A 21500-nucleotide genomic window follows, 5' to 3' on the forward strand; every position below is an offset into this window, starting at 1 on the left:
GCATCTTCTTTGCAAACTTTTGCCAAACCAACTTGGAGCAGCAGTGGGGTAGAGAGTCAGCCTTCTGCTGATGCCTGCCTGGGCTGGGCTGGTCTGGGGGCCTCAGCTGCTGTTACTGGGCCTGCTTCTTTCCTGGACTTGTAGGCCACCAGCCCGAGAAGGTAAGGGCCTCAACCAACATCGCCCTCTGCCTTCCAAAGAGTCGAGGTGTCCCCAGCAGTAAAATTGTGTGTGTGTATTTCTTCTTTTTTTAGAGATGCTTTCTATTTTTGTAAGGAACCGACGCCTGGGTGAGTGCTAGTGTGGCTTGAGGTAAATTTACGGGCAGCTTCTTTGCAAACTTTTGCCAAACCAACTTGGGGCAGCACTGGGGTAGAGAGTCAGCCTTCCGCTGATGCCTGCCTAGGCGTGGCTGGGCTGGGGGCCTCAGTTGCTGTTACTGGGCCTGCTTCTTTCCTGGACTTGTAGGCCGCCAGCCTGAGAAGGTAAGGCCTCAACCAACATCGCCCTCTGCCTTCCAAAGAGTCGAGGAGACCGCAGCAGGAAAATTGTGTGTGTGTTTATTTCTTCTTTTTTTAGAGGTGCTTTCTATTTTTGTAAGGAACTGACGCCTGGGTGAGTGCTAGTGTGGCGTGAGTTAAATTTACAGGCATCTTCTTTGCAAACTTTTGCCAAACCAACTTGGGGCAGCAGTGGGGTAGAGAGTCAGCCTTCTGCTGATGCCTGCCTAGGCGTGGCTGGGCTGGGGGCCTCAGCTGCTGTTACTGGGCCTGCTTCTTTCCTGGACTTGTAGGCCACCAGCCGGAGAAAGTAAGGGCCTCAACCAACATCGCCCTCTGCCTTCCAAAGAGTCGAGGAGTCCCCAGCAGGAAAATTGTGTGTGTGTTTATTTCTTCTTTTTTAGAGATGCTTTCTATTTTTGTAAGGAACCGACGCCTGGGTGAGTGCTAGTGTGGCTTGAGGTAAATTTACGGGCAGCTTCTTTGCAAACTTTTGCCAAAACAACTTGGGGCAGCACTGGGGTAGAGAGTCAGCCTTCCGCTGATGCCTGCCTAGGCGTGGCTGGGCTGGGGGCCTCAGTTGCTGTTACTGGGCCTGCTTCTTTCCTGGACTTGTAGGCCGCCAGCCTGAGAAGGTAAGGCCTCAACCAACATCGCCCTCTGCCTTCCAAAGAGTCGAGTAGACCGCAGCAGGAAAATTGTGTGTGTGTTTATTTCTTCTTTTTTTAGAGGTGCTTTCTATTTTTGTAAGGAACTGACGCCTGGGTGAGTGCTAGTGTGGCTTGAGGTAAATTCACGGGCAGCTTCTTTGCAAACTTTTGCCAAACCAACTTGGGGCAGCAGTGGGGTAGAGAGTCAGCCTTAAGCTGATGCCTGCCTGGGCTGGGCTGGGCTGGGGGCCTCAGCTGCTGTTACTGGGCCTGCTTCTTTCCTGGACTTGTAGGCCACCAGCCCGATATGGTAAGGGCCTCAACCAACATCACCCTCTGCCTTCCAAAGCGTCGAGGAGCCCCCAGCAGGAAAATTGTGTGTGTGTATTTCTTCTTTTTTTAGAGATGCTTTCTATTTTTGTAAGGAACCGACGCCTGGGTGAGTGCTAGTGTGGCTTGAGGTAAATTTACGGGCAGCTTCTTTGCAAACTTTTGCCAAACCAACTTGGGGCAGCACTGGGGTAGAGAGTCAGCCTTCCGCTGATGCCTGCCTAGGCGTGGCTGGGCTGGGGGCCTCAGTTGCTGTTACTGGGCCTGCTTCTTTCCTGGACTTGTAGGCCGCCAGCCTGAGAAGGTAAGGCCTCAACCAACATCGCCCTCTGCCTTCCAAAGAGTCGAGGAGACCGCAGCAGGAAAATTGTGTGTGTGTTTATTTCTTCTTTTTTTAGAGGTGCTTTCTATTTTTGTAAGGAACTGACGCCTGGGTGAGTGCTAGTGTGGCGTGAGTTAAATTTACAGGCATCTTCTTTGCAAACTTTTGCCAAACCAACTTGGGGCAGCAGTGGGGTAGAGAGTCAGCCTTCTGCTGATGCCTGCCTAGGCGTGGCTGGGCTGGGGGCCTCAGCTGCTGTTACTGGGCCTGCTTCTTTCCTGGACTTGTAGGCCACCAGCCGGAGAAAGTAAGGGCCTCAACCAACATCGCCCTCTGCCTTCCAAAGAGTCGAGGAGTCCCCAGCAGGAAAATTGTGTGTGTGTTTATTTCTTCTTTTTTAGAGATGCTTTCTATTTTTGTAAGGAACCGACGCCTGGGTGAGTGCTAGTGTGGCTTGAGGTAAATTTACGGGCAGCTTCTTTGCAAACTTTTGCCAAAACAACTTGGGGCAGCACTGGGGTAGAGAGTCAGCCTTCCGCTGATGCCTGCCTAGGCGTGGCTGGGCTGGGGGCCTCAGTTGCTGTTACTGGGCCTGCTTCTTTCCTGGACTTGTAGGCCGCCAGCCTGAGAAGGTAAGGCCTCAACCAACATCGCCCTCTGCCTTCCAAAGAGTCGAGGAGACCGCAGCAGGAAAATTGTGTGTGTGTTTATTTCTTCTTTTTTTAGAGGTGCTTTCTATTTTTGTAAGGAACTGACGCCTGGGTGAGTGCTAGTGTGGCTTGAGGTAAATTCACGGGCAGCTTCTTTGCAAACTTTTGCCAAACCAACTTGGGGCAGCAGTGGGGTAGAGAGTCAGCCTTAAGCTGATGCCTGCCTGGGCTGGGCTGGGCTGGGGGCCTCAGCTGCTGTTACTGGGCCTGCTTCTTTCCTGGACTTGTAGGTCACCAGCCCGATATGGTAAGGGCCTCAACCAACATCACCCTCTGCCTTCCAAAGCGTCGAGGAGCCCCCAGCAGGAAAATTGTGTGTGTGTTTATTTCCATCTTTCTTTCCGAGTTTTTTTTAAAAGTTTTGTAAGGAACGGATGCTTGGGTGAGTGAGTGCAAGTGTGGCTTGGCCTGAATTTACAGACACTTTCTTTGCAAACATGAGTAGGCAAGTGGGTATTTCAAAAGTGGGTGCATGGAGCTGCTCGTTGCTTTTCCAAGCTGGCAGCTGTGGCTCCTGAGCTTGAGGCAAAAAGAAGGGCAGAAGCACACTGCAGAGGACAGCGTTCAGCCTTGCAAGAGGGCAGTGGACGTCGGAGGAGCCGACACAGCACAAGAGGCTCGGAATCGGCGCACTCTTCGCCTACGGCCATACCACCCTGAATGCGCCCGATCTCGTCCGATCTCGGAAGCTAAGCAGGGTCGGGCCTGGTTAGTACTTGGATGGGAGACCGCCTGGGAATACCAGGTGCTGTAGGCATTTTGCTACTCTGTGCCCGATAGGCGGCGTTCGTCTTCTCCGTCTTGAACTACATTTTTCCTCCATTCCGCTTTTAATTTTAACAAACACGGCGCGTGAAAAAGGCACAGGGGCAGACAGCAGCCCTCGCTCCAATGCAGAGCCCCGTCAGAGGCGGACACGTTGTCGCCAAACTAACTTGGAGCAGCAGCAGCAGCAGCAGGAGACTGAAGCCAGGGCAGCAGCTTGCCGCCTCGGGTGGGTGGATGCAGCCAGAAAGGGCCACTCGTGTCCCTGGCAAAGCACCTCCAGCGTCTCCCCGTTTTCTCTCCAGTGGACGCGCAAGGCCCCCTACAGCTAGGGGAGGCAAGTGGATGGGCCTCATCTGCATATGTGGGCTCTAGAGGAAGAGTGCACCCTGGGAGACAAGGGGACACCTGGAGCGGGAAGTGCTCACGGGGGAGAAGTGCCTACAAGAGGCAGGAAGGGAGGGAGGCCACATCATGCCTCTCCATAGCCAGGCCTCTGGATGATGGGGCAGAAGCGGCCGTCACCCTAAGCTTCCTAGAAGTCCCAGCTGGGCCCCATGCTACCTAATATCTCGCCTGATCGAGCCTGGTCGAGCACTGGTCGAGCCTTCAGCCAAGGGACACAGGAGCCAAGGGGTCTGGCCTCGAGCCTTCAACCGAGGGACCCAGGAGCCCAGGGTCTGGCCTCAGTGCTTCCCAAGTCGGCCTTCAGCTGAAGCCTGCCTGGGCTGGGAGCCTCAGCTGCTGTTCCTGGGTGTGCTTCTTTCCTGCATGTGAAGGCCACCAGCGGCGAAGGTTGCCCTCCGCCTTCCAAGGAGTCGAGGGGATAGAAGCAGGAAAATTGTGTGTGTGTTTATTTCTTCTTTTTTAGAGATTCTTTCTATTTTTGTAAGGAACTGACGCCTGGGTGAGTGCTAGTGTGGCTTGAGGTAAATTCACGGGCAGCTTCTTTGCAAACTTTTGCCAAACCAACTTGGGGCAGCAGTGGGGTAGAGAGTCAGCCTTCTGCTGATGCCTGCCTAGGCGTGGCTGGGCTGGGGGCCTCAGCTGCTGTTACTGGGCCTGCTTCTTTCCTGGACTTGTAGGCCACCAGCCGGAGAAAGTAAGGGCCTCAACCAACATCGCCCTCTGCCTTCCAAAGAGTCGAGGAGTCCCCAGCAGGAAAATTGTGTGTGTGTTTATTTCTTCTTTTTTAGAGATGCTTTCTATTTTTGTAAGGAAACGACGCCTGGGTGAGTGCTAGTGTGGCGTGAGCTAAATTTACAGGCATCTTCTTTGCAAACTTTTGCCAAACCAACTTGGAGCAGCAGTGGGGTAGAGAGTCAGCCTTCTGCTGATGCCTGCCTGGGCTGGGCTGGTCTGGGGGCCTCAGCTGCTGTTACTGGGCCTGCTTCTTTCCTGGACTTGTAGGCCACCAGCCCGAGAAGGTAAGGGCCTCAACCAACATCGCCCTCTGCCTTCCAAAGAGTCGAGGTGTCCCCAGCAGGAAAATTGTGTGTGTGTATTTCTTCTTTTTTTAGAGATGCTTTCTATTTTTGTAAGGAACCGACGCCTGGGTGAGTGCTAGTGTGGCTTGAGGTAAATTTACGGGCAGCTTCTTTGCAAACTTTTGCCAAACCAACTTGGGGCAGCACTGGGGTAGAGAGTCAGCCTTCCGCTGATGCCTGCCTAGGCGTGGCTGGGCTGGGGGCCTCAGTTGCTGTTACTGGGCCTGCTTCTTTCCTGGACTTGTAGGCCGCCAGCCTGAGAAGGTAAGGCCTCAACCAACATCGCCCTCTGCCTTCCAAAGAGTCGAGGAGACCGCAGCAGGAAAATTGTGTGTGTGTTTATTTCTTCTTTTTTTAGAGGTGCTTTCTATTTTTGTAAGGAACTGACGCCTGGGTGAGTGCTAGTGTGGCGTGAGTTAAATTTACAGGCATCTTCTTTGCAAACTTTTGCCAAACCAACTTGGGGCAGCAGTGGGGTAGAGAGTCAGCCTTCTGCTGATGCCTGCCTAGGCGTGGCTGGGCTGGGGGCCTCAGCTGCTGTTACTGGGCCTGCTTCTTTCCTGGACTTGTAGGCCACCAGCCGGAGAAAGTAAGGGCCTCAACCAACATCGCCCTCTGCCTTCCAAAGAGTCGAGGAGTCCCCAGCAGGAAAATTGTGTGTGTGTTTATTTCTTCTTTTTTAGAGATGCTTTCTATTTTTGTAAGGAACCGACGCCTGGGTGAGTGCTAGTGTGGCTTGAGGTAAATTTACGGGCAGCTTCTTTGCAAACTTTTGCCAAAACAACTTGGGGCAGCACTGGGGTAGAGAGTCAGCCTTCCGCTGATGCCTGCCTAGGCGTGGCTGGGCTGGGGGCCTCAGTTGCTGTTACTGGGCCTGCTTCTTTCCTGGACTTGTAGGCCGCCAGCCTGAGAAGGTAAGGCCTCAACCAACATCGCCCTCTGCCTTCCAAAGAGTCGAGGAGACCGCAGCAGGAAAATTGTGTGTGTGTTTATTTCTTCTTTTTTTAGAGGTGCTTTCTATTTTTGTAAGGAACTGACGCCTGGGTGAGTGCTAGTGTGGCTTGAGGTAAATTCACGGGCAGCTTCTTTGCAAACTTTTGCCAAACCAACTTGGGGCAGCAGTGGGGTAGAGAGTCAGCCTTAAGCTGATGCCTGCCTGGGCTGGGCTGGGCTGGGGGCCTCAGCTGCTGTTACTGGGCCTGCTTCTTTCCTGGACTTGTAGGTCACCAGCCCGATATGGTAAGGGCCTCAACCAACATCACCCTCTGCCTTCCAAAGCGTCGAGGAGCCCCCAGCAGGAAAATTATGTGTGTGTATTTCTTCTTTTTTTAGAGATGCTTTCTATTTTTGTAAGGAACCGACGCCTGGGTGAGTGCTAGTGTGGCTTGAGGTAAATTTACGGGCAGCTTCTTTGCAAACTTTTGCCAAACCAACTTGGGGCAGCACTGGGGTAGAGAGTCAGCCTTCCGCTGATGCCTGCCTAGGCGTGGCTGGGCTGGGGGCCTCAGTTGCTGTTACTGGGCCTGCTTCTTTCCTGGACTTGTAGGCCGCCAGCCTGAGAAGGTAAGGCCTCAACCAACATCGCCCTCTGCCTTCCAAAGAGTCGAGGAGACCGCAGCAGGAAAATTGTGTGTGTGTTTATTTCTTCTTTTTTTAGAGGTGCTTTCTATTTTTGTAAGGAACTGACGCCTGGGTGAGTGCTAGTGTGGCGTGAGTTAAATTTACAGGCATCTTCTTTGCAAACTTTTGCCAAACCAACTTGGGGCAGCAGTGGGGTAGAGAGTCAGCCTTCTGCTGATGCCTGCCTAGGCGTGGCTGGGCTGGGGGCCTCAGCTGCTGTTACTGGGCCTGCTTCTTTCCTGGACTTGTAGGCCACCAGCCGGAGAAAGTAAGGGCCTCAACCAACATCGCCCTCTGCCTTCCAAAGAGTCGAGGAGTCCCCAGCAGGAAAATTGTGTGTGTGTTTATTTCTTCTTTTTTAGAGATGCTTTCTATTTTTGTAAGGAACCGACGCCTGGGTGAGTGCTAGTGTGGCTTGAGGTAAATTTACGGGCAGCTTCTTTGCAAACTTTTGCCAAAACAACTTGGGGCAGCACTGGGGTAGAGAGTCAGCCTTCCGCTGATGCCTGCCTAGGCGTGGCTGGGCTGGGGGCCTCAGTTGCTGTTACTGGGCCTGCTTCTTTCCTGGACTTGTAGGCCGCCAGCCTGAGAAGGTAAGGCCTCAACCAACATCGCCCTCTGCCTTCCAAAGAGTCGAGGAGACCGCAGCAGGAAAATTGTGTGTGTGTTTATTTCTTCTTTTTTTAGAGGTGCTTTCTATTTTTGTAAGGAACTGACGCCTGGGTGAGTGCTAGTGTGGCTTGAGGTAAATTCACGGGCAGCTTCTTTGCAAACTTTTGCCAAACCAACTTGGGGCAGCAGTGGGGTAGAGAGTCAGCCTTAAGCTGATGCCTGCCTGGGCTGGGCTGGGCTGGGGGCCTCAGCTGCTGTTACTGGGCCTGCTTCTTTCCTGGACTTGTAGGTCACCAGCCCGATATGGTAAGGGCCTCAACCAACATCACCCTCTGCCTTCCAAAGCGTCGAGGAGCCCCCAGCAGGAAAATTGTGTGTGTGTTTATTTCCATCTTTCTTTCCGAGTTTTTTTTTAAAGTTTTGTAAGGAACGGATGCTTGGGTGAGTGAGTGCAAGTGTGGCTTGGCCTGAATTTACAGACACTTTCTTTGCAAACATGAGTAGGCAAGTGGGTATTTCAAAAGTGGGTGCATGGAGCTGCTCGTTGCTTTTCCAAGCTGGCAGCTGTGGCTCCTGAGCTTGAGGCAAAAAGAAGGGCAGAAGCACACTGCAGAGGACAGCGTTCAGCCTTGCAAGAGGGCAGTGGACGTCGGAGGAGCCGACACAGCACAAGAGGCTCGGAATCGGCGCACTCTTCGCCTACGGCCATACCACCCTGAATGCGTCCGATCTCGGAAGCTAAGCAGGGTCGGGCCTGGTTAGTACTTGGATGGGAGACCGCCTGGGAATACCAGGTGCTGTAGGCATTTTGCTACTCTGTGCCCGATAGGCGGCGTTCGTCTTCTCCGTCTTGAACTACATTTTTCCTCCATTCCGCTTTTAATTTTAACAAACACGGCGCGTGAAAAAGGCACAGGGGCAGACAGCAGCCCTCGCTCCAATGCAGAGCCCCGTCAGAGGCGGACACGTTGTCGCCAAACTAACTTGGAGCAGCAGCAGCAGCAGCAGGAGACTGAAGCCAGGGCAGCAGCTTGCCGCCTCGGGTGGGTGGATGCAGCCAGAAAGGGCCACTCGTGTCCCTGGCAAAGCACCTCCAGCGTCTCCCCGTTTTCTCTCCAGTGGACGCGCAAGGCCCCCTACAGCTAGGGGAGGCAAGTGGATGGGCCTCATCTGCATATGTGGGCTCTAGAGGAAGAGTGCACCCTGGGAGACAAGGGGACACCTGGAGCGGGAAGTGCTCACGGGGGAGAAGTGCCTACAAGAGGCAGGAAGGGAGGGAGGCCACATCATGCCTCTCCATAGCCAGGCCTCTGGATGATGGGGCAGAAGCGGCCGTCACCCTAAGCTTCCTAGAAGTCCCAGCTGGGCCCCATGCTACCTAATATCTCGCCTGATCGAGCCTGGTCGAGCACTGGTCGAGCCTTCAGCCAAGGGACACAGGAGCCAAGGGGTCTGGCCTCGAGCCTTCAACCGAGGGACCCAGGAGCCCAGGGTCTGGCCTCAGTGCTTCCCAAGTCGGCCTTCAGCTGAAGCCTGCCTGGGCTGGGAGCCTCAGCTGCTGTTCCTGGGTGTGCTTCTTTCCTGCATGTGAAGGCCACCAGCGGCGAAGGTTGCCCTCCGCCTTCCAAGGAGTCGAGGGGATAGAAGCAGGAAAATTGTGTGTGTGTTTATTTCTTCTTTTTTAGAGATTCTTTCTATTTTTGTAAGGAACTGACGCCTGGGTGAGTGCTAGTGTGGCTTGAGGTAAATTCACGGGCAGCTTCTTTGCAAACTTTTGCCAAACCAACTTGGGGCAGCAGTGGGGTAGAGAGTCAGCCTTCTGCTGATGCCTGCCTAGGCGTGGCTGGGCTGGGGGCCTCAGCTGCTGTTACTGGGCCTGCTTCTTTCCTGGACTTGTAGGCCACCAGCCGGAGAAAGTAAGGGCCTCAACCAACATCGCCCTCTGCCTTCCAAAGAGTCGAGGAGTCCCCAGCAGGAAAATTGTGTGTGTGTTTATTTCTTCTTTTTTAGAGATGCTTTCTATTTTTGTAAGGAAACGACGCCTGGGTGAGTGCTAGTGTGGCGTGAGCTAAATTTACAGGCATCTTCTTTGCAAACTTTTGCCAAACCAACTTGGAGCAGCAGTGGGGTAGAGAGTCAGCCTTCTGCTGATGCCTGCCTGGGCTGGGCTGGTCTGGGGGCCTCAGCTGCTGTTACTGGGCCTGCTTCTTTCCTGGACTTGTAGGCCACCAGCCCGAGAAGGTAAGGGCCTCAACCAACATCGCCCTCTGCCTTCCAAAGAGTCGAGGTGTCCCCAGCAGGAAAATTGTGTGTGTGTATTTCTTCTTTTTTTAGAGATGCTTTCTATTTTTGTAAGGAACCGACGCCTGGGTGAGTGCTAGTGTGGCTTGAGGTAAATTTACGGGCAGCTTCTTTGCAAACTTTTGCCAAACCAACTTGGGGCAGCACTGGGGTAGAGAGTCAGCCTTCCGCTGATGCCTGCCTAGGCGTGGCTGGGCTGGGGGCCTCAGTTGCTGTTACTGGGCCTGCTTCTTTCCTGGACTTGTAGGCCGCCAGCCTGAGAAGGTAAGGCCTCAACCAACATCGCCCTCTGCCTTCCAAAGAGTCGAGGAGACCGCAGCAGGAAAATTGTGTGTGTGTTTATTTCTTCTTTTTTTAGAGGTGCTTTCTATTTTTGTAAGGAACTGACGCCTGGGTGAGTGCTAGTGTGGCGTGAGTTAAATTTACAGGCATCTTCTTTGCAAACTTTTGCCAAACCAACTTGGGGCAGCAGTGGGGTAGAGAGTCAGCCTTCTGCTGATGCCTGCCTAGGCGTGGCTGGGCTGGGGGCCTCAGCTGCTGTTACTGGGCCTGCTTCTTTCCTGGACTTGTAGGCCACCAGCCGGAGAAAGTAAGGGCCTCAACCAACATCGCCCTCTGCCTTCCAAAGAGTCGAGGAGTCCCCAGCAGGAAAATTGTGTGTGTGTTTATTTCTTCTTTTTTAGAGATGCTTTCTATTTTTGTAAGGAACCGACGCCTGGGTGAGTGCTAGTGTGGCTTGAGGTAAATTTACGGGCAGCTTCTTTGCAAACTTTTGCCAAAACAACTTGGGGCAGCACTGGGGTAGAGAGTCAGCCTTCCGCTGATGCCTGCCTAGGCGTGGCTGGGCTGGGGGCCTCAGTTGCTGTTACTGGGCCTGCTTCTTTCCTGGACTTGTAGGCCGCCAGCCTGAGAAGGTAAGGCCTCAACCAACATCGCCCTCTGCCTTCCAAAGAGTCGAGGAGACCGCAGCAGGAAAATTGTGTGTGTGTTTATTTCTTCTTTTTTTAGAGGTGCTTTCTATTTTTGTAAGGAACTGACGCCTGGGTGAGTGCTAGTGTGGCTTGAGGTAAATTCACGGGCAGCTTCTTTGCAAACTTTTGCCAAACCAACTTGGGGCAGCAGTGGGGTAGAGAGTCAGCCTTAAGCTGATGCCTGCCTGGGCTGGGCTGGGCTGGGGGCCTCAGCTGCTGTTACTGGGCCTGCTTCTTTCCTGGACTTGTAGGTCACCAGCCCGATATGGTAAGGGCCTCAACCAACATCACCCTCTGCCTTCCAAAGCGTCGAGGAGCCCCCAGCAGGAAAATTGTGTGTGTGTTTATTTCCATCTTTCTTTCCGAGTTTTTTTTTAAAGTTTTGTAAGGAACGGATGCTTGGGTGAGTGAGTGCAAGTGTGGCTTGGCCTGAATTTACAGACACTTTCTTTGCAAACATGAGTAGGCAAGTGGGTATTTCAAAAGTGGGTGCATGGAGCTGCTCGTTGCTTTTCCAAGCTGGCAGCTGTGGCTCCTGAGCTTGAGGCAAAAAGAAGGGCAGAAGCACACTGCAGAGGACAGCGTTCAGCCTTGCAAGAGGGCAGTGGACGTCGGAGGAGCCGACACAGCACAAGAGGCTCGGAATCGGCGCACTCTTCGCCTACGGCCATACCACCCTGAATGCGCCCGATCTCGTCCGATCTCGGAAGCTAAGCAGGGTCGGGCCTGGTTAGTACTTGGATGGGAGACCGCCTGGGAATACCAGGTGCTGTAGGCATTTTGCTACTCTGTGCCCGATAGGCGGCGTTCGTCTTCTCCGTCTTGAACTACATTTTTCCTCCATTCCGCTTTTAATTTTAACAAACACGGCGCGTGAAAAAGGCACAGGGGCAGACAGCAGCCCTCGCTCCAATGCAGAGCCCCGTCAGAGGCGGACACGTTGTCGCCAAACTAACTTGGAGCAGCAGCAGCAGCAGCAGGAGACTGAAGCCAGGGCAGCAGCTTGCCGCCTCGGGTGGGTGGATGCAGCCAGAAAGGGCCACTCGTGTCCCTGGCAAAGCACCTCCAGCGTCTCCCCGTTTTCTCTCCAGTGGACGCGCAAGGCCCCCTACAGCTAGGGGAGGCAAGTGGATGGGCCTCATCTGCATATGTGGGCTCTAGAGGAAGAGTGCACCCTGGGAGACAAGGGGACACCTGGAGCGGGAAGTGCTCACGGGGGAGAAGTGCCTACAAGAGGCAGGAAGGGAGGGAGGCCACATCATGCCTCTCCATAGCCAGGCCTCTGGATGATGGGGCAGAAGCGGCCGTCACCCTAAGCTTCCTAGAAGTCCCAGCTGGGCCCCATGCTACCTAATATCTCGCCTGATCGAGCCTGGTCGAGCACTGGTCGAGCCTTCAGCCAAGGGACACAGGAGCCAAGGGGTCTGGCCTCGAGCCTTCAGCCGAGGGACCCAGGAGCCCAGGGTCTGGCCTCAGTGCTTCCCAAGTCGGCCTTCAGCTGAAGCCTGCCTGGGCTGGGAGCCTCAGCTGCTGTTCCTGGGTGTGCTTCTTTCCTGCATGTGAAGGCCACCAGCGGCGAAGGTTGCCCTCCGCCTTCCAAGGAGTCGAGGGGATAGAAGCAGGAAAATTGTGTGTGTGTTTATTTCTTCTTTTTTAGAGATTCTTTCTATTTTTGTAAGGAACTGACGCCTGGGTGAGTGCTAGTGTGGCTTGAGGTAAATTCACGGGCAGCTTCTTTGCAAACTTTTGCCAAACCAACTTGGGGCAGCAGTGGGGTAGAGAGTCAGCCTTCTGCTGATGCCTGCCTAGGCGTGGCTGGGCTGGGGGCCTCAGCTGCTGTTACTGGGCCTGCTTCTTTCCTGGACTTGTAGGCCACCAGCCGGAGAAAGTAAGGGCCTCAACCAACATCGCCCTCTGCCTTCCAAAGAGTCGAGGAGTCCCCAGCAGGAAAATTGTGTGTGTGTTTATTTCTTCTTTTTTAGAGATGCTTTCTATTTTTGTAAGGAAACGACGCCTGGGTGAGTGCTAGTGTGGCGTGAGCTAAATTTACAGGCATCTTCTTTGCAAACTTTTGCCAAACCAACTTGGAGCAGCAGTGGGGTAGAGAGTCAGCCTTCTGCTGATGCCTGCCTGGGCTGGGCTGGTCTGGGGGCCTCAGCTGCTGTTACTGGGCCTGCTTCTTTCCTGGACTTGTAGGCCACCAGCCCGAGAAGGTAAGGGCCTCAACCAACATCGCCCTCTGCCTTCCAAAGAGTCGAGGTGTCCCCAGCAGTAAAATTGTGTGTGTGTATTTCTTCTTTTTTTAGAGATGCTTTCTATTTTTGTAAGGAACCGACGCCTGGGTGAGTGCTAGTGTGGCTTGAGGTAAATTTACGGGCAGCTTCTTTGCAAACTTTTGCCAAACCAACTTGGGGCAGCACTGGGGTAGAGAGTCAGCCTTCCGCTGATGCCTGCCTAGGCGTGGCTGGGCTGGGGGCCTCAGTTGCTGTTACTGGGCCTGCTTCTTTCCTGGACTTGTAGGCCGCCAGCCTGAGAAGGTAAGGCCTCAACCAACATCGCCCTCTGCCTTCCAAAGAGTCGAGGAGACCGCAGCAGGAAAATTGTGTGTGTGTTTATTTCTTCTTTTTTTAGAGGTGCTTTCTATTTTTGTAAGGAACTGACGCCTGGGTGAGTGCTAGTGTGGCTTGAGGTAAATTCACGGGCAGCTTCTTTGCAAACTTTTGCCAAACCAACTTGGGGCAGCAGTGGGGTAGAGAGTCAGCCTTAAGCTGATGCCTGCCTGGGCTGGGCTGGGCTGGGGGCCTCAGCTGCTGTTACTGGGCCTGCTTCTTTCCTGGACTTGTAGGTCACCAGCCCGATATGGTAAGGGCCTCAACCAACATCACCCTCTGCCTTCCAAAGCGTCGAGGAGCCCCCAGCAGGAAAATTGTGTGTGTGTTTATTTCCATCTTTCTTTCCGAGTTTTTTTTAAAAGTTTTGTAAGGAACGGATGCTTGGGTGAGTGAGTGCAAGTGTGGCTTGGCCTGAATTTACAGACACTTTCTTTGCAAACATGAGTAGGCAAGTGGGTATTTCAAAAGTGGGTGCATGGAGCTGCTCGTTGCTTTTCCAAGCTGGCAGCTGTGGCTCCTGAGCTTGAGGCAAAAAGAAGGGCAGAAGCACACTGCAGAGGACAGCGTTCAGCCTTGCAAGAGGGCAGTGGACGTCGGAGGAGCCGACACAGCACAAGAGGCTCGGAATCGGCGCACTCTTCGCCTACGGCCATACCACCCTGAATGCGCCCGATCTCGTCCGATCTCGGAAGCTAAGCAGGGTCGGGCCTGGTTAGTACTTGGATGGGAGACCGCCTGGGAATACCAGGTGCTGTAGGCATTTTGCTACTCTGTGCCCGATAGGCGGCGTTCGTCTTCTCCGTCTTGAACTACATTTTTCCTCCATTCCGCTTTTAATTTTAACAAACACGGCGCGTGAAAAAGGCACAGGGGCAGACAGCAGCCCTCGCTCCAATGCAGAGCCCCGTCAGAGGCGGACACGTTGTCGCCAAACTAACTTGGAGCAGCAGCAGCAGCAGCAGGAGACTGAAGCCAGGGCAGCAGCTTGCCGCCTCGGGTGGGTGGATGCAGCCAGAAAGGGCCACTCGTGTCCCTGGCAAAGCACCTCCAGCGTCTCCCCGTTTTCTCTCCAGTGGACGCGCAAGGCCCCCTACAGCTAGGGGAGGCAAGTGGATGGGCCTCATCTGCATATGTGGGCTCTAGAGGAAGAGTGCACCCTGGGAGACAAGGGGACACCTGGAGCGGGAAGTGCTCACGGGGGAGAAGTGCCTACAAGAGGCAGGAAGGGAGGGAGGCCACATCATGCCTCTCCATAGCCAGGCCTCTGGATGATGGGGCAGAAGCGGCCGTCACCCTAAGCTTCCTAGAAGTCCCAGCTGGGCCCCATGCTACCTAATATCTCGCCTGATCGAGCCTGGTCGAGCACTGGTCGAGCCTTCAGCCAAGGGACACAGGAGCCAAGGGGTCTGGCCTCGAGCCTTCAGCCGAGGGACCCAGGAGCCCAGGGTCTGGCCTCAGTGCTTCCCAAGTCGGCCTTCAGCTGAAGCCTGCCTGGGCTGGGAGCCTCAGCTGCTGTTCCTGGGTGTGCTTCTTTCCTGCATGTGAAGGCCACCAGCGGCGAAGGTTGCCCTCCGCCTTCCAAGGAGTCGAGGGGATAGAAGCAGGAAAATTGTGTGTGTGTTTATTTCTTCTTTTTTAGAGATTCTTTCTATTTTTGTAAGGAACTGACGCCTGGGTGAGTGCTAGTGTGGCTTGAGGTAAATTCACGGGCAGCTTCTTTGCAAACTTTTGCCAAACCAACTTGGGGCAGCAGTGGGGTAGAGAGTCAGCCTTCTGCTGATGCCTGCCTGGGCTGGGCTGGTCTGGGGGCCTCAGCTGCTGTTACTGGGCCTGCTTCTTTCCTGGACTTGTAGGCCACCAGCCCGAGAAGGTAAGGGCCTCAACCAACATCGCCCTCTGCCTTCCAAAGAGTCGAGGTGTCCCCAGCAGTAAAATTGTGTGTGTGTATTTCTTCTTTTTTTAGAGATGCTTTCTATTTTTGTAAGGAACCGACGCCTGGGTGAGTGCTAGTGTGGCTTGAGGTAAATTTACGGGCAGCTTCTTTGCAAACTTTTGCCAAACCAACTTGGGGCAGCACTGGGGTAGAGAGTCAGCCTTCCGCTGATGCCTGCCTAGGCGTGGCTGGGCTGGGGGCCTCAGTTGCTGTTACTGGGCCTGCTTCTTTCCTGGACTTGTAGGCCGCCAGCCTGAGAAGGTAAGGCCTCAACCAACATCGCCCTCTGCCTTCCAAAGAGTCGAGGAGACCGCAGCAGGAAAATTGTGTGTGTGTTTATTTCTTCTTTTTTTAGAGGTGCTTTCTATTTTTGTAAGGAACTGACGCCTGGGTGAGTGCTAGTGTGGCGTGAGTTAAATTTACAGGCATCTTCTTTGCAAACTTTTGCCAAACCAACTTGGGGCAGCAGTGGGGTAGAGAGTCAGCCTTCTGCTGATGCCTGCCTAGGCGTGGCTGGGCTGGGGGCCTCAGCTGCTGTTACTGGGCCTGCTTCTTTCCTGGACTTGTAGGCCACCAGCCGGAGAAAGTAAGGGCCTCAACCAACATCGCCCTCTGCCTTCCAAAGAGTCGAGGAGTCCCCAGCAGGAAAATTGTGTGTGTGTTTATTTCTTCTTTTTTAGAGATGCTTTCTATTTTTGTAAGGAACCGACGCCTGGGTGAGTGCTAGTGTGGCTTGAGGTAAATTTACGGGCAGCTTCTTTGCAAACTTTTGCCAAAACAACTTGGGGCAGCACTGGGGTAGAGAGTCAGCCTTCCGCTGATGCCTGCCTAGGCGTGGCTGGGCTGGGGGCCTCAGTTGCTGTTACTGGGCCTGCTTCTTTCCTGGACTTGTAGGCCGCCAGCCTGAGAAGGTAAGGCCTCAACCAACATCGCCCTCTGCCTTCCAAAGAGTCGAGGAGACCGCAGCAGGAAAATTGTGTGTGTGTTTATTTCTTCTTTTTTTAGAGGTGCTTTCTATTTTTGTAAGGAACTGACGCCTGGGTGAGTGCTAGTGTGGCTTGAGGTAAATTCACGGGCAGCTTCTTTGCAAACTTTTGCCAAACCAACTTGGGGCAGCAGTGGGGTAGAGAGTCAGCCTTAAGCTGATGCCTGCCTGGGCTGGGCTGGGCTGGGGGCCTCAGCTGCTGTTACTGGGCCTGCTTCTTTCCTGGACTTGTAGGTCACCAGCCCGATATGGTAAGGGCCTCAACCAACATCACCCTCTGCCTTCCAAAGCGTCGAGGAGCCCCCAGCAGGAAAATTGTGTGTGTGTATTTCTTCTTTTTTTAGAGATGCTTTCTATTTTTGTAAGGAACCGACGCCTGGGTGAGTGCTAGTGTGGCTTGAGGTAAATTTACGGGCAGCTTCTTTGCAAACTTTTGCCAAACCAACTTGGGGCAGCACTGGGGTAGAGAGTCAGCCTTCCGCTGATGCCTGCCTAGGCGTGGCTGGGCTGGGGGCCTCAGTTGCTGTTACTGGGCCTGCTTCTTTCCTGGACTTGTAGGCCGCCAGCCTGAGAAGGTAAGGCCTCAACCAACATCGCCCTCTGCCTTCCAAAGAGTCGAGGAGACCGCAGCAGGAAAATTGTGTGTGTGTTTATTTCTTCTTTTTTTAGAGGTGCTTTCTATTTTTGTAAGGAACTGACGCCTGGGTGAGTGCTAGTGTGGCGTGAGTTAAATTTACAGGCATCTTCTTTGCAAACTTTTGCCAAACCAACTTGGGGCAGCAGTGGGGTAGAGAGTCAGCCTTCTGCTGATGCCTGCCTAGGCGTGGCTGGGCTGGGGGCCTCAGCTGCTGTTACTGGGCCTGCTTCTTTCCTGGACTTGTAGGCCACCAGCCGGAGAAAGTAAGGGCCTCAACCAACATCGCCCTCTGCCTTCCAAAGAGTCGAGGAGTCCCCAGCAGGAAAATTGTGTGTGTGTTTATTTCTTCTTTTTTAGAGATGCTTTCTATTTTTGTAAGGAACCGACGCCTGGGTGAGTGCTAGTGTGGCTTGAGGTAAATTTACGGGCAGCTTCTTTGCAAACTTTTGCCAAAACAACTTGGGGCAGCACTGGGGTAGAGAGTCAGCCTTCCGCTGATGCCTGCCTAGGCGTGGCTGGGCTGGGGGCCTCAGTTGCTGTTACTGGGCCTGCTTCTTTCCTGGACTTGTAGGCCGCCAGCCTGAGAAGGTAAGGCCTCAACCAACATCGCCCTCTGCCTTCCAAAGAGTCGAGGAGACCGCAGCAGGAAAATTGTGTGTGTGTTTATTTCTTCTTTTTTTAGAGGTGCTTTCTATTTTTGTAAGGAACTGACGCCTGGGTGAGTGCTAGTGTGGCTTGAGGTAAATTCACGGGCAGCTTCTTTGCAAACTTTTGCCAAACCAACTTGGGGCAGCAGTGGGGTAGAGAGTCAGCCTTAAGCTGATGCCTGCCTGGGCTGGGCTGGGCTGGGGGCCTCAGCTGCTGTTACTGGGCCTGCTTCTTTCCTGGACTTGTAGGTCACCAGCCCGATATGGTAAGGGCCTCAACCAACATCACCCTCTGCCTTCCAAAGCGTCGAGGAGCCCCCAGCAGGAAAATTGTGTGTGTGTTTATTTCCATCTTTCTTTCCGAGTTTTTTTTAAAAGTTTTGTAAGGAACGGATGCTTGGGTGAGTGAGTGCAAGTGTGGCTTGGCCTGAATTTACAGACACTTTCTTTGCAAACATGAGTAGGCAAGTGGGTATTTCAAAAGTGGGTGCATGGAGCTGCTCGTTGCTTTTCCAAGCTGGCAGCTGTGGCTCCTGAGCTTGAGGCAAAAAGAAGGGCAGAAGCACACTGCAGAGGACAGCGTTCAGCCTTGCAAGAGGGCAGTGGACGTCGGAGGAGCCGACACAGCACAAGAGGCTCGGAATCGGCGCACTCTTCGCCTACGGCCATACCACCCTGAATGCGCCCGATCTCGTCCGATCTCGGAAGCTAAGCAGGGTCGGGCCTGGTTAGTACTTGGATGGGAGACCGCCTGGGAATACCAGGTGCTGTAGGCATTTTGCTACTCTGTGCCCGATAGGCGGCGTTCGTCTTCTCCGTCTTGAACTACATTTTTCCTCCATTCCGCTTTTAATTTTAACAAACACGGCGCGTGAAAAAGGCACAGGGGCAGACAGCAGCCCTCGCTCCAATGCAGAGCCCCGTCAGAGGCGGACACGTTGTCGCCAAACTAACTTGGAGCAGCAGCAGCAGCAGCAGGAGACTGAAGCCAGGGCAGCAGCTTGCCGCCTCGGGTGGGTGGATGCAGCCAGAAAGGGCCACTCGTGTCCCTGGCAAAGCACCTCCAGCGTCTCCCCGTTTTCTCTCCAGTGGACGCGCAAGGCCCCCTACAGCTAGGGGAGGCAAGTGGATGGGCCTCATCTGCATATGTGGGCTCTAGAGGAAGAGTGCACCCTGGGAGACAAGGGGACACCTGGAGCGGGAAGTGCTCACGGGGGAGAAGTGCCTACAAGAGGCAGGAAGGGAGGGAGGCCACATCATGCCTCTCCATAGCCAGGCCTCTGGATGATGGGGCAGAAGCGGCCGTCACCCTAAGCTTCCTAGAAGTCCCAGCTGGGCCCCATGCTACCTAATATCTCGCCTGATCGAGCCTGGTCGAGCACTGGTCGAGCCTTCAGCCAAGGGACACAGGAGCCAAGGGGTCTGGCCTCGAGCCTTCAACCGAGGGACCCAGGAGCCCAGGGTCTGGCCTCAGTGCTTCCCAAGTCGGCCTTCAGCTGAAGCCTGCCTGGGCTGGGAGCCTCAGCTGCTGTTCCTGGGTGTGCTTCTTTCCTGCATGTGAAGGCCACCAGCGGCGAAGGTTGCCCTCCGCCTTCCAAGGAGTCGAGGGGATAGAAGCAGGAAAATTGTGTGTGTGTTTATTTCTTCTTTTTTAGAGATTCTTTCTATTTTTGTAAGGAACTGACGCCTGGGTGAGTGCTAGTGTGGCTTGAGGTAAATTCACGGGCAGCTTCTTTGCAAACTTTTGCCAAACCAACTTGGGGCAGCAGTGGGGTAGAGAGTCAGCCTTCTGCTGATGCCTGCCTAGGCGTGGCTGGGCTGGGGGCCTCAGCTGCTGTTACTGGGCCTGCTTCTTTCCTGGACTTGTAGGCCACCAGCCGGAGAAAGTAAGGGCCTCAACCAACATCGCCCTCTGCCTTCCAAAGAGTCGAGGAGTCCCCAGCAGGAAAATTGTGTGTGTGTTTATTTCTTCTTTTTTAGAGATGCTTTCTATTTTTGTAAGGAAACGACGCCTGGGTGAGTGCTAGTGTGGCGTGAGCTAAATTTACAGGCATCTTCTTTGCAAACTTTTGCCAAACCAACTTGGAGCAGCAGTGGGGTAGAGAGTCAGCCTTCTGCTGATGCCTGCCTGGGCTGGGCTGGTCTGGGGGCCTCAGCTGCTGTTACTGGGCCTGCTTCTTTCCTGGACTTGTAGGCCACCAGCCCGAGAAGGTAAGGGCCTCAACCAACATCGCCCTCTGCCTTCCAAAGAGTCGAGGTGTCCCCAGCAGGAAAATTGTGTGTGTGTATTTCTTCTTTTTTTAGAGATGCTTTCTATTTTTGTAAGGAACCGACGCCTGGGTGAGTGCTAGTGTGGCTTGAGGTAAATTTACGGGCAGCTTCTTTGCAAACTTTTGCCAAACCAACTTGGGGCAGCACTGGGGTAGAGAGTCAGCCTTCCGCTGATGCCTGCCTAGGCGTGGCTGGGCTGGGGGCCTCAGTTGCTGTTACTGGGCCTGCTTCTTTCCTGGACTTGTAGGCCGCCAGCCTGAGAAGGTAAGGCCTCAACCAACATCGCCCTCTGCCTTCCAAAGAGTCGAGGAGACCGCAGCAGGAAAATTGTGTGTGTGTTTATTTCTTCTTTTTTTAGAGGTGCTTTCTATTTTTGTAAGGAACTGACGCCTGGGTGAGTGCTAGTGTGGCGTGAGTTAAATTTACAGGCATCTTCTTTGCAAACTTTTGCCAAACCAACTTGGGGCAGCAGTGGGGTAGAGAGTCAGCCTTCTGCTGATGCCTGCCTAGGCGTGGCTGGGCTGGGGGCCTCAGCTGCTGTTACTGGGCCTGCTTCTTTCCTGGACTTGTAGGCCACCAGCCGGAGAAAGTAAGGGCCTCAACCAACATCGCCCTCTGCCTTCCAAAGAGTCGAGGAGTCCCCAGCAGGAAAATTGTGTGTGTGTTTATTTCTTCTTTTTTAGAGATGCTTTCTATTTTTGTAAGGAACCGACGCCTGGGTGAGTGCTAGTGTGGCTTGAGGTAAATTTACGGGCAGCTTCTTTGCAAACTTTTGCCAAAACAACTTGGGGCAGCACTGGGGTAGAGAGTCAGCCTTCCGCTGATGCCTGCCTAGGCGTGGCTGGGCTGGGGGCCTCAGTTGCTGTTACTGGGCCTGCTTCTTTCCTGGACTTGTAGGCCGCCAGCCTGAGAAGGTAAGGCCTCAACCAACATCGCCCTCTGCCTTCCAAAGAGTCGAGGAGACCGCAGCAGGAAAATTGTGTGTGTGTTTATTTCTTCTTTTTTTAGAGGTGCTTTCTATTTTTGTAAGGAACTGACGCCTGGGTGAGTGCTAGTGTGGCTTGAGGTAAATTCACGGGCAGCTTCTTTGCAAACTTTTGCCAAACCAACTTGGGGCAGCAGTGGGGTAGAGAGTCAGCCTTAAGCTGATGCCTGCCTGGGCTGGGCTGGGCTGGGGGCCTCAGCTGCTGTTACTGGGCCTGCTTCTTTCCTGGACTTGTAGGTCACCAGCCCGATATGGTAAGGGCCTCAACCAACATCACCCTCTGCCTTCCAAAGCGTCGAGGAGCCCCCAGCAGGAAAATTGTGTGTGTGTTTATTTCCATCTTTCTTTCCGAGTTTTTTTTAAAAGTTTTGTAAGGAACGGATGCTTGGGTGAGTGAGTGCAAGTGTGGCTTGGCCTGAATTTACAGACACTTTCTTTGCAAACATGAGTAGGCAAGTGGGTATTTCAAAAGTGGGTGCATGGAGCTGCTCGTTGCTTTTCCAAGCTGGCAGCTGTGGCTCCTGAGCTTGAGGCAAAAAGAAGGGCAGAAGCACACTGCAGAGGACAGCGTTCAGCCTTGCAAGAGGGCAGTGGACGTCGGAGGAGCCGACACAGCACAAGATACTCGGAATCGGCGCACTCTTCGCCTACGGCCATACCACCCTGAATGCGCCCGATCTCGGAAGCTAAGCAGGGTCGGGCCTGGTTAGTACTTGGATGGGAGACCGCCTGGGAATACCAGGTGCTGTAGGCATTTTGCTACTCTGTGCCCGATAGGCGGCGTTCGTCTTCTCCGTCTTGAACTACATTTTTCCTCCATTCCGCTTTTAATTTTAACAAACACGGCGCGTGAAAAAGGCACAGGGGCAGACAGCAGCCCTCGCTCCAATGCAGAGCCCCGTCAGAGGCGGACACGTTGTCGCCAAACTAACTTGGAGCAGCAGCAGCAGCAGGAGACTGAAGCCAGGGCAGCAGCTTGCCGCCTCGGGTGGGTGGATGCAGCCAGAAAGGGCCACTCGTGTCCCTGGCAAAGCACCTCCAGCGTCTCCCCGTTTTCTCTCCAGTGGACGCGCAAGGCCCCCTACAGCTAGGGGAGGCAAGTGGATGGGCCTCATCTGCATATGTGGGCTCTAGAGGAAGAGTGCACCCTGGGAGACAAGGG

The 21500-nt window shown here is 53.9% G+C and overlaps 4 non-coding genes and 2 pseudogenes across 4 annotated transcripts; all 6 read left to right on the forward strand.

The window, feature by feature from the left end:
• Nucleotides 1-3150: 3150 nt before the first annotated feature.
• LOC138558757 (5S ribosomal RNA) lies at nucleotides 3151-3269 on the forward strand. The gene has a single exon (XR_011298877.1). It is a non-coding gene; the product is annotated as a 5S ribosomal RNA (ribosomal RNA).
• Nucleotides 3270-7693: 4424 nt separating this feature from the next.
• LOC138559075 (5S ribosomal RNA) lies at nucleotides 7694-7802 on the forward strand (annotated as a pseudogene).
• A 3125-nt stretch (nucleotides 7803-10927) lies between these two features.
• On the forward strand, nucleotides 10928-11046 carry LOC138558759 (5S ribosomal RNA). The gene has a single exon (XR_011298879.1). It is a non-coding gene; the product is annotated as a 5S ribosomal RNA (ribosomal RNA).
• Nucleotides 11047-13521: 2475 nt separating this feature from the next.
• LOC138558760 (5S ribosomal RNA) lies at nucleotides 13522-13640 on the forward strand. Its single transcript, XR_011298880.1, has one exon. It is a non-coding gene; the product is annotated as a 5S ribosomal RNA (ribosomal RNA).
• A 4099-nt stretch (nucleotides 13641-17739) lies between these two features.
• LOC138558761 (5S ribosomal RNA) lies at nucleotides 17740-17858 on the forward strand. The gene has a single exon (XR_011298881.1). It is a non-coding gene; the product is annotated as a 5S ribosomal RNA (ribosomal RNA).
• Nucleotides 17859-20983: 3125 nt separating this feature from the next.
• On the forward strand, nucleotides 20984-21092 carry LOC138559050 (5S ribosomal RNA; annotated as a pseudogene).
• Nucleotides 21093-21500: the final 408 nt, after the last annotated feature.

Source organism: Ambystoma mexicanum, unplaced genomic scaffold (genome assembly GCF_040938575.1).
Source record: "Ambystoma mexicanum isolate Mex_15411 unplaced genomic scaffold, UKY_AmexF1_1 Mex_scaf34, whole genome shotgun sequence".
Taxonomy (NCBI): Eukaryota; Metazoa; Chordata; class Amphibia; order Caudata; family Ambystomatidae; genus Ambystoma; species Ambystoma mexicanum.